Source organism: Eptesicus fuscus, chromosome 14 (genome assembly GCF_027574615.1).
Source record: "Eptesicus fuscus isolate TK198812 chromosome 14, DD_ASM_mEF_20220401, whole genome shotgun sequence".
NCBI classification, from domain to species: domain Eukaryota; kingdom Metazoa; phylum Chordata; class Mammalia; order Chiroptera; family Vespertilionidae; genus Eptesicus; species Eptesicus fuscus.
In genome coordinates, this window is record NC_072486.1 from 53515632 (window position 1) to 53527450 (window position 11819).

Below are 11819 nucleotides of genomic sequence, written 5' to 3' on the forward strand. Positions count from 1 at the left end.
ATTTAGACTGTGCACATTGGTTCTGCACACTCTTCTGGTTTGTTTGTTTGTGTTCATCCTCACCTGAGGACATGCTTATTGATTTTAGAGAGAGGGGAAGGGAGACAGAGAGGGATAAACCTCTAAGTGAGAGAGAAACATCAGTTGGTTGCCTCCAGTGTGCACCCCAACTGGGGATCGAACCCACAACCTGGGTATGTGCCTTGACTGGGAAATGAACCCAGGACCTTTTGGTGTAAGGGATGACGCCCAACCAACTGAGCCACCCAGCCAGGGCACACAGTCTGTTTATGTTTATACACACACACCAAAAAAAGAAAAAAGTCCTCATCCCCTCTGCATAGTATGTGCCACGCCCAGCAGATTGTCATTTAATGGCACATTGACAATGTCCCAGCCTCACCCTCACCTGGGGGAAGAGATTTATTTCAGTCACCACTCCAGACTTTTACCTGTCCCCACGGAGGCCCTGGCACCCAGGAGGCAGTGGGGTATGGGAGAGAGAGAGGCACGGGGCACCCTCACCCAGCTCTGGGGCACATCTCACCTCCTGCCCTTCTGTCACCCCGTCTGTAGAATAGGGGAGGTTCTTTTCTAACCCCAGACTTGACTGACTCCTGGAGCACCAAGAAGTGTGGCCTAGAAGTCTGGTCGGGGCCAGATCCCATGGCTTTCAGCTGCAGGTGCCATTGGGCAGATGTGAGAGGGAGGGGGGCTGGAGCCTGGGCATGACAGGTGGCTCGTGAGGAGGGAGGAGACGTGAGCAATTGCCCCCACGCTCCTAGTCTCCCGGGCAGCTGACAGCTGAGCTGCTCTTCAAGTCAGGGCGTGCCTGGGCTAGTCTTAGCAGCTATTTATAACGCACACGCCTCCTTATCTGGCAGCTGAATGCACGGCTGGGTGTCGGGTCTTCTCTCCAGGCGTCCTCCGCCTTCCTGATGAGTGTCCAGCTCTGGTGCAGCTTTGGCTGCCCAGGGTGCCCACAGCCGGCACTCAGCCCCGGGTGCCTTACCTCTCCCAAATGCTGCTAAATCCATTGTGTTTGGTTGTGTTATAATACACAGAGCATAAAACGTTCTGTCCTAAGCATTTCTAAGTGCATAGGTAGTGTTGATACTGAAGTTTGGGACTGGAACCCGGATTCTTTGTCCGCCGGAATTGAAGAATGAATCCACGGACGGAAAGTGGTATAGCAAAGGTGGAGATTTATTGAAGAACAAGTACAGACTCCACGTGGGGAGAGGGAAGAGTCCCACAGAATGGACTCCCAAGTAGGGAGCGGGAAAAGGTCCCACTGAGTTCCTTTTCCCTACGGCTTATAAAGGCTGCAGATCCTGGTGCCTTGATATCCCTTCTGATTGGTCACTAGTCCCTTAGCCTGGTTACTATAGTAACTCCTGGGCTCAAAGGTCAAACCTCACATGGGACAGGTGAAGTTCTACCCCCCCTCCTTCCTTATGGTTTTCCTATTCCCTTTGGGCTTTCTTCTTCTCCTTCTGGATGAAGGGCTTTCTTCTCTTTATTTTGTAAATAGAGACCTTTCTTGGCTACTTCCAGTTCCCTTGTCTTATGGAAATATACCTGTTGCTGCTTCCTTGTGTTATGGAGATGTAACTGCACCTGGCTTCCTTGTGTTATGGAAATGTACCTTCTCCCAGTCTGTGGCCCTGTGTTTTTTCCATGGACCCCAATTCTAAAAATCCCTAAGCCTGCCTATATTACCCTAAAATTTCTGCTTCACACTGTTGTGCTACCATCAGCACCATGTCCTCCAGACCCTTCCCCATCCCAGACTGAAACCCTGCCCATTAAACAGCTCCCCGTTCTCCACTCCCCCAGCCCCTGGCGATCTCTAGTCTATTTTCTATTTCAACAAACTTGCCTAGTCTAGGTCATCTAAGAGTGACTGGCTTATTTCACTTAGCACAATGTCCGCAAGGTTCATCCCCGAAGGAGGATACGTCAGAATTTCATTTCGTTTTAATATTCATTCCATTATATGTATACACCACATTCTATTTACCCACTTACTGGTCTACGGACATTTAAGTCACACCATACATTTCCACATTTCAAATGCAGAACCTGAAACCCACTGCCGGATTAAAATCAGATGGAACTGACCAGCTTTCTATGTCAAGCCTCCTGCCTCTCATTGGTTTCAGGGAGGCTCTGCTGACCAAGAAAGAAGGTTTTTTGACAAATGGCATTTTCTTGGGGAGTCCTGGGCTCACAAGACCATCATCCCTATTAGATTAAGAGTTTCAAAGATGCCCCACTGGCGTGGCTCAGTGATTGAGCCTCGACCTATGAACCAGAAGGTCATAGTTTGGTTCCCAGTCAAGGCACATGCGCAGGTTGCAGGCTCATTCCCCAGTAGGGGGCGTGCAGGAAGCAGCCGATCAATGATTCTCCCTCATCATTGATGTTTCTCTCTCTCTCCCTCTCCTTTCCTCTCCAAAATAAAAACATTTTTAAAACATATTTAAAAAAACAAACTACTGCCAGCTTCCCTCCCACACCATCCTGGTCCTCCGTGTCGTGCCTGCGTTCTGCAATCTGTGGCCAGCCGGTTTGGCTCAGTGGAAAGAACGTTGGCTCGGGGACTGAAGGGTCCCAGTTTCTATTTCAGTCAAGGGCATGTACCTTGGTTGCAGATTTGATCCCCAGCCCTGGTCAGGGTGCAAGTGGGAGGCAACCAATCAATGTGTCTTTCTCACATCCATGTTTCTCTCTGTCTCTCTTCCTCTCTTCCACTCTCCCTAAAAATCTATGGAAAAATACCTAGGGTGAAGATTAACAAAACAAACAAAATTATAAAATCATGTTGCAAGAAATAAAGATCTAAATAAATGGAGAGGGAAACTATGTTCATGGATCAGAAAGCTCAACCTAATAAAGATATCATTAAAAAAAAAAAAAAAAAGGCAAACAATTTTACTAGTAACCAAAGAAGGCTGGGGGCAGTCCTGATCTGTTCTCACCATTCATTTCTTAGGGCTCAAGAACTCTCTAGAAATGGACAATTGCTATGGAGATTAGGCTGCCCTTTCCAGTCTCCCTCCCCGCCTTTCCTGGAAAGCAGGATTTCACTATGACATCATTTGCTCTAATGACCAATACACACACACACACACACACACACACACACACACACACACACACACACACACACACCTCACCACACACTGCAGTCACGCTTACTATCAAATCGCAGTGCAGGCTCACATGTATAAACAGGGGTAGTTTCATTTGCAATTTATAAGCCACACACATACAAACACAACAAAGTAAAGGTTAAAACAGGTAAGGTTTTCCTCTGAATTCTTGCTATTTTAAATGATTAGAGCAGCCCTTTGCCCAGGCCCTTTCTGTACTTCTGGAGATCATCTGTTGCTTTCAGCTCACAGCGGGAACAGGGCCACCGCATTAGCATGCTTTGCCCTCCCTAGAAGAATGCCCTCAAGCAGCAGCTGGTCTTTGGTCAGCACGAGGCTTTTGGGGTGGAAAGGCTGAGACTGCCATTGAGCAGGAGGCACTGAGCTTGCTCCAAGTTTACCTAATACTCGAGTTCCCATCCTTGTGAGTGGGTGGGGGAGCTGGGACTAGGGGGAGGCCCCGTTGGGTTACTTGTTTATCATTCCTGGTCTGTCCATTGGTTTATCCACTCATTTGTTTGCTTGACAAATTACTTCCACCCGCCCCTCTGAGCCGGGACTGAGCTAAATACGGAAGAGGAGGAGCTCCAAACTTTGCGTTGGACTGCTGGGGCCGGAGTGTGTGTGTGGGGGGGGAGCTCATTCAAAATGTTTCTCCTAAAAAATAGACCATCAAGCCCTAGTTGGTTTGGCTCAGTGGATAGACTGAAGGTTCCCGGGTTCAATTCTGGCCAAGGGCACAAGCCTGGGTTTTGAGCTTTCCCTCTCCCTTCCTCTCTGAAATCAATAATATATATATATATCTATATATATATTTAAAAATAGGCAATCAAGACTGCCAGATGTCAGAAGGCAGAAGGGAGGGCTGTGGGACGACCGGAAGAGATTAACCAAAGAATTTATATACATATATGCTAGCCCATGGACACAGACAATTGGATGGTGAAGGCCTGGGGTGGGGCAGGGACGTGGGTGGAGCGGGGTACAGGGGAGGAAAATGAAGCACATCTGTAACACTGTCTACAACAAAAATAAAATTTAAAAAATAGATCGGCCCTGGCCGGTGTGTTTCAGTGGATAGAGCGTCGGTCTGCGGACTCAAGGGTCCCAGGTTCGATTCCGGTCAAGGGCATGTACCTTGGTTGCAGGCACATACTCGGTGGGGAGTGTGCAGGAGGCAGCTGATTGATGTTTCTCTCATCGATGTTTCTAACTCTCTATCCCTCTCCCTTCCTCTCTGTAAAAAATCAATAAAAATATATTTTAAAAAATCAAAATAAAAATAAAAAATAGATCATTAGATTCTAAAGTTCATATGTAAACATAAATAAATGAGAACATTCCTGAAAAAGAAAATAATATAGCCCTAACAGATAGTAGATACCTTCAATAACAGTATGGTTACTAGGATTTAAGAGAAGAAAATAGGATGTTTGCAAACAGACTCATGTTTAAGAGTGTAACCTGCCATAAAGTGGCACCTCAAGAAAGATAAGGCTCCTCAGAAAGTAGCCACAAAGGATGGTCTGAAATTGAAACTTTCTAACAAAAGGTGAGTCAAGGCAGGCAGTCATGTCCTAGGCCTGTATCTTCCTTGGCAAAGGCCAATCTCTACCTTCATGGCGTCTGTCTATTGTCTTTTTGCATCTAGGATAACATACCTTTGGAAGGTCAGAGTAATCCCCCTTTTTTCTAGACCCCTCAGGGCACAACCTCCCCCCAGAATGGGAAACCACCCAGAGAGCCCCTCATTGTTACTTGTTCTCCACGTACCACCTCTGTCTGTTAACTGTCCGGAAAGCACCGATGCAAAAGTTTTTGAGTCTCTTTCACTTTGTAATCCAATCCCAGAGATTTCCCCACTTTGTTTTCTCCGACCTCCCTAATCGCTCACCCAGGGATTTCATGTAACCGCCCCCCTGAAGTCTTCCCTTTTGATTCTGATTTGTAAAATAAGTGGTAAAACTGCCATTTTTCTGTAGCATTCACTTAATCTGTTGAGATTTTGCTTCCTGGCAATTGTCATCAGTTTGGCTCAAATAAACTCAGAAAAAGTATCTACAGGTTTGGACACTTCTTACGTCAACACACGTTATATCTGGACAAATTACAGAAGGATCACAAATTTAAATTTAATAACTCAAACCATAAAATTACTAGGAAAAATCCTTTGCTGGTAGTTCAATTGGTTAGAGCACCCTGATACACCGAGTTTGTGGGTTTGATCTCTGGTAAGAGCACATACAAGAATCAACCAATGGAGAATTTGAGATCTTGCTCCCCAGACTATGTCGTCAGTTTGGTTCAAATAAACTCATTAAAAAAAAAAAAATCAACCAATGTGTGCATAAGTAAGTGGAACAACAAAGTGGAGAAGACATTTATAACTAAGATACTGAGAGGGTTAACTTTAAAATATATTTTATTGATTTTTTACCGAGAGGAAGAGAGAGGGATAGAGAGCCAGAAACATCGATGAGAGAAACATCAATCAGCTGCCTCTTGCACACCCCCTACTGGGGATGTGCCCGCAACCAAGGTACATGCCCTTGACCGGAATTGAACCTGGGACCCTCCAGTCCACAGGCCAACGCTCTATCCACTGAGCCAAACCGGTTTCGGCTGAGAGGGTTAACTTTAAATGCAGGCAGATAGGGCAGGAGTCCAGTGGGGAAACAAAGGCAGGTGGGACATAGGCAAGGCGGGCATGGCAGTTTGAGCAGCCTAATACGAGAGACCAACCATGCTGAAAAAAATAAAATGTTTGTGGATACAGAGCGGGAGGCATGGGAAACCAAGGGAGGGCCTGCAGTAACAAGATGTATGTACACATGGAAACAGAGGAAGTTCAGGTCCATTGCTGGGCAAGAACAATGAGGGAATCAACCAGGTGATGACACAGGTAGACATAGAGCAGGCTTGTGGCAAATATATACCCCTGGACTACAAGGCTTAACGGCAGCCCATTATTGGGTTCCCCTCCCCTTGTGGGGAGTCTGCATCTGCTTGTAATAAATTTTCCACACTTTTGCTTAAATCTTCTGGGCCAAAGAGCCCATTCTTTGGCGTCTCAAGATATGACCTTGGGAAAACACCTCTGCTCACCATTCTGGTTATCAATACAAAATCCAGAAACCACAGAATTAGACTGCCTTAAAAAACACACACACACATACAGGGAAGTGGAGTCCGGCGAGGTAGAGAAAGGAATACAGGGGGACAAATGGTGATGGAAGGAGACTTGGCTTGGGGTGGTAAACATACAATATAGTGTACATTGTGGAATTGTGCACCTGAAACCTGTATAATCTTGTTAACCAGTGTCTCTCCAATAAATTTCATAAAATGAAATAACAAAACAAAACACACACATACACACACATACACATAAAATCAAAACAGCAACAACAAACTGAGAAACATATTTGCACTTCATGAGAAACAAAATAGTAATTTCCCTAAGCCCATCTAAAAATTTTTTTGTAATATATTTTTATTGATTTTAGTGATATAGAAAATTTAATGAGAAAGAACCATTGACTGGCTGCCTCCTGCACGCCCCCTATTGGGGATCAAACCCGCAATCTGGGTATGTGGCCTCGACTAGAATCAAACCCGGGACCCTTCAGTCCGCAGGCTGATGCTCTATTCACTGAGCCAAACCAGCTAGAGCCCTAAAACCATTTTTAACCTGCTGCTGCAGAGGGTGCTTGAGATCTTGCTTCCTTGCATATGTCATCAGTTTGGTTCAAATAAATTCTTTTTAAAAAAATATATTTTATTGCCCTAACTGGTTTGGCTCAGTGGATAGAGCGCCAGCCTGTGGACTGAAGGGTCCCAGTTTCGATTTCGGTCATGTACCTTGGTTGCGGGCACATCCCCAGTGGGGGGTGTGCAGGAGGCAGCTGATTGATGTTTCCAACTTTCTATCCCTCTCACTTCCTCTCTGTAAAAAATCAATAAAATATATATATATCTATATATATATGTATGTATTATTGATTTTACAGAGAGGAAGGCAGAGGGGTAGAGAGTTAGAAACATTGATCAGCTGCCTCCTGCACACCCCCTACTGGGGGATGTGCCCGCAACCAAGGTACATGCCCTTGACCGGAATCGAACCTGGGACCCTTCAGTCCGCAGGCTGGCGCTCTATCCACTGAGCCAAACCAGTTAGGGCCAAATAAGTTCTTATAAAAAAAAAAAATAAATAAAGTGCTCCTACAAACTGATAAGAAAAAGACCAACAACATAATAGGAAAATGGACAAAGGCTATGAATAAGTAGAAAAGAAATATCTCGTAAACTGATGAGGAATTAGAAAAAATGGTAACACATTGCTGGTGGGACTGTATTGGAATGACCTGTATGGAGGAAGTTTTCATAAAATCTGTTCACATGACTAATGCCCATGCTCCCTGGCCCCACAATTCCAGTTCTAGGAGTTTATCCTACAGACATAATCTCTCATGTGCAAAATATCATTGTAAAATGGTATTAAATGAAGTACCGTTTTATTAGAATAAAAGACTGAAAACAAACCAATTGTCATATACTGTCCATAATAATATACCCACACGATGGAGAACTACGCAACCCTGAAAAAGGAACAAAGATTTCCTTTAGGTTCTGATATGGGAAAAGCTCCAAAATATGTTGGTTGTTAGGTGGGGACCGGGACAAGGTGTATAATATGCCACTTGTTTAATTGAAAAGAGGGGAAAAGATACAAACATCTGTGTTTGAATATGCATACAATATCTCTAGATGCTAGGCCTCTTATACTTTCTTGAATTTCGCAGCCCTCAGCACACCTGCTGAGCATGATTGTGTCCTGTCTGTAGTATTTCCTTTTAAATTAAAAACTCCCTGCCCGGCCGGTGTGGCTCAGCAAGGACCAGGAGGTCAGGGCTTAATTCCCAGTCTGGGCACATGCTCAGGGTACTGAGCTCAGTCCCCAATAGGGGGTGTACAGGTGGCAGCTGATCGATGATTCTCATCATTGATGTTTCTATCTCTCTCTCCCTTTCCCTTCCTCTCTCTGAAATCAATAATAAAAATAAATAAATAAATAAATGCTGCCTTAGGGCAGAGCCTGACTTCCAGCATCCCGCCAGGCAAGGAGCACTAGACAAGAAGCTGAGAGTCCTCCCCGTCAAGTATGGCTCTAATGGAGGGTTTTCAGGTCAAATATAGGATGCCTAGCTGTATTAGCAGTTCAGACACACAATGAAAAGTTTGCAAGTAATGTATATCCCGTGCAATATTTGGGGTGTACTTATGCTGAAAACCAATGTTATTTACCTGAAGTTTCAATATAACTGGGCATTCTATATTTTTATTGGCTAAATCTGGCAACCCTATTTCAATATCATATAGTAACATCAATGGAAACAATAGCAAATACTAACCCAGCAGTTACTAAGTCCAGCAGCTGTCCTTTGAGCGTTACTTGTATTAACTCATTAAATACTTACTAGGAAGGCGTGTTCATTAGCCTTATTCCACCAATGAGCAACCCGAGGCAGTATGCTCAGGCACTGGCGTGCTCTCCGGATTCCTCGTTTACCTGGGCTTTCTGCGCAGGCCTGGCTTTCAGCTTCCTGTTCTCCTGACTGGTTCACTGCATCTTCCTTGTCAAGGGACACATTTTTGAGTTAACAAATAGGACCACTGTTTGAAGACAGTTCTCTTCAGAACTTTGAAGGAGATACCCACCATCCCCTTTCTTGTTAAGCCTCCTTTCTCTCTTTCCCTTGTCTCTGCTGGGTGTTTCAGAGCTAGTCTGACCCCAAGTCAGCAGAGGTGGAGAGAGGAACGGCTCCCCTGGGAGTCCTCCCCGGCGAAGGAAGGCGCGACTCCTCTGCACGTGGGCATCCGAGACGGCACTAGTAATCGGAGAAGGTTCTCAGCACCCGCACATCACACCATGCAGGTGGCCGCTACTCCAAGCACAATTAAGAACCTAGCTGTGTGGGTACAACTGTCACGCCAGAACCACTAATAAATATTTCATGAATGAAAAAAATGCATGGGCTGCTCTTATGCTGAACTTTTCTCCCAGTGATCTAAAACAGAGATGATTCTTTGTTTAGTTTTGTTTCCCTATAATACAAAACATCATCATCTCTATTGGCATGGATGGTGAGCCGAGGCAAAGTAAATGTCAAAACATCATAGAATTCTTTCATTCGTCACCCAATTATTATTGGGCACCTACTATATGCCAGACACTGTTCTAGGGGCTTGGGATACATCTTGTGGATGTAAAAAACATTCAAACCTGGAGAGAATTTTTATAAGATTTTATTTGGAGTAATCTGACAACAATTGCCAGGGCGCAAGTTCTCAAATGCTCTGGAGAACAAAGGTTTTGCAGTTTATGAATGTGAAATTAAGGAGGGAACATAAGGAAGGTGGGAGAAAGTGAGTGGGGGATTGGATTACAGATTTAACAAGATTGTGTGCTCTCTAGAGGGTGGTTACACCTTCCAGGGTATTATTTCTGGCATTTCAAAGGTGTGTCAAACTAGATGCACAAGAACAATGGACGGGGCTGGCTTAACACCTTTCTCTAAAGTAGTTATAAGCCTGGGGCATGACTACCCACCATGCTCTGCCCAGTTAGGTCACCCTGTGAGGTTACTTTCCATAGACTTGCCTTTTTAGTCCACAATCTGAACAAAACAGGCAAAGATAACTGCCCTCAGAAAGCTTCTATTCTAGCTAGGAGAGCCAGACAAGAAATAAACATAATAAGCTAATTCTATCGTGATATAGAAAGTAAATGCTATGAAATAAAGAAAAAGTAGAGCAGGCTTAAGGAGATTGGAGAGTGAGGAAACAGGTTGCAATATTTTCAGAGGCAGTCAGAGGAGAAATTAAGATTTGAGAATTTCTGGCCTGGCCGGTTTGACTCAGTGGTGAGAGTGTCGGCCCTCGGACTAAAGGGGCCTTCGGCTCTGGCCTGGCAGCTCAGCTGGTTAGAGCATCGTCCCTAGACACCAAAGTGGGGGGTTTGACCCCTGGTCAGGGCACATACAAGAATCAACCAATGAATGCATACATAAGTGGGACAACAAATTGATGTTTCTCTCTCCCTCCCTCCTGTTAAAACAAATCAATACATAAAAACATAAAAAAAGATTTGAGAATTTCTTGAGATTTGGCAAAAGCTTGGAAGAGCTACCAAGGAACTACCTGGGCGTTGAGACTCCCAGCAGAGGGAATGGCTAAGGTAAAGAGCGCATGACTAAACTGCTGGGTCAGCAGGAGGCCAGAGTGGTTGGGAGAGAACCCCAAAAGGGGCAGAATAGAGATGGGGTCTGAGGCGGGGAGAAGCCACGCCACACAGGACCTAATGAGGACTAACCACGACTGAAACTCCCCCTGCAGGACCTGGAGCAGAGGACAGGCTGCAGGGTTGAGCTAGAAGATCTAAGATTCAGAGCTCAGCTCAGCTGGGCCTCTGTGGGCTTGTTCAGTGGTGTGGCTGCTGCTGGACCCTCCAGCTAGATCCAGCTAGATTCAGGGCGGAACAGAGATTGCTTCCCTAAATCCCCACAGAGACTGCCCCACCCTCTCCTATGCCCCAGGCATGCTGGGTCCAGGAACAGCCCATTCCCGCCCCAGGCAAGATGTAAATAAGGCTTTGTCCCCTTATATGGGGCAGGTCACCACCCACTACCCCTAGCCTTCCTGCTCCGTCCTGGAATCCTTTCCTACCTTCCACGTGGCACGGAGGCTACCCATTCCATCTTTCCTCCTTCCGAGACCAGCCTTGCAGGTAAGCTCCCTTAACAACTGATATCCTTGGAGGTGCCAGCCTCCTTGGTCTCTCAGCCCCGGGATTTATCTAAGAGCCTGGGGACGGCTTTGGGTGCTATTCTCCCTCCATTTTAGCACCAGGCCTGGATTATTCCCGAAGTTCAGGCCCAGGTGTATCTTGGGGGAATCGGCTCTTTTGTGCTCTCATGTCTTCACATGAGGGCTCTGAGCTGGGTGCCACTGTTCCTGAGGAGGGCAACAGTAAAGAGACAAAAAAGAATCCATAATCTTCAAGATTTCCCTAGGATGGAATTGTTTTAGGTGTAAGTGACCATTTTTCTTAACGTAAGAGAAACTTTAAAGCGCTTGCTTTCAAGGGCCCTTCCCCATTAAAAAACCCCCCACAATTTATTACTTGACTAGTAATACTTCACAGCTAGACTACCAGAAATACACCAGTAGTCCAACAAAGTTAAATTTACGAACTTGCTGAAGCAGGGGAGGCCATGCAGGAGAGGAATGGGGGAGGGGCCTCATGGAAAGGGGAGTTGGGGGCATTTCTTACAGGGTTGAAGCTCATGCTGGGTGATTCTGAGGGAAGAGCAGGCCAGCTCTGAGTTGGGTGCTGTCCTGAGATGGGGCAGTTTAGGAGCTGGGCGCCTCGGCAATCTTTGGGAGGTGGGAGGGAGGAATGGAGTGGGTCTGGGGAAGTCACTGGTGAAAAAGCTGTAATTACACAAAAGGGACTGTTGGTCCTTTTGCAGCCGTTGGTGTGGCCTTGGGAGAAACATTGTTTTCTGTCCACTTTGTTACTGTCCTGGTTTCAGTTGGGTACATCGTGGTCTAATTATCAGTGGGGTGGGTTTTCACTCTCAAGGTAGAGACTAGAAAAGC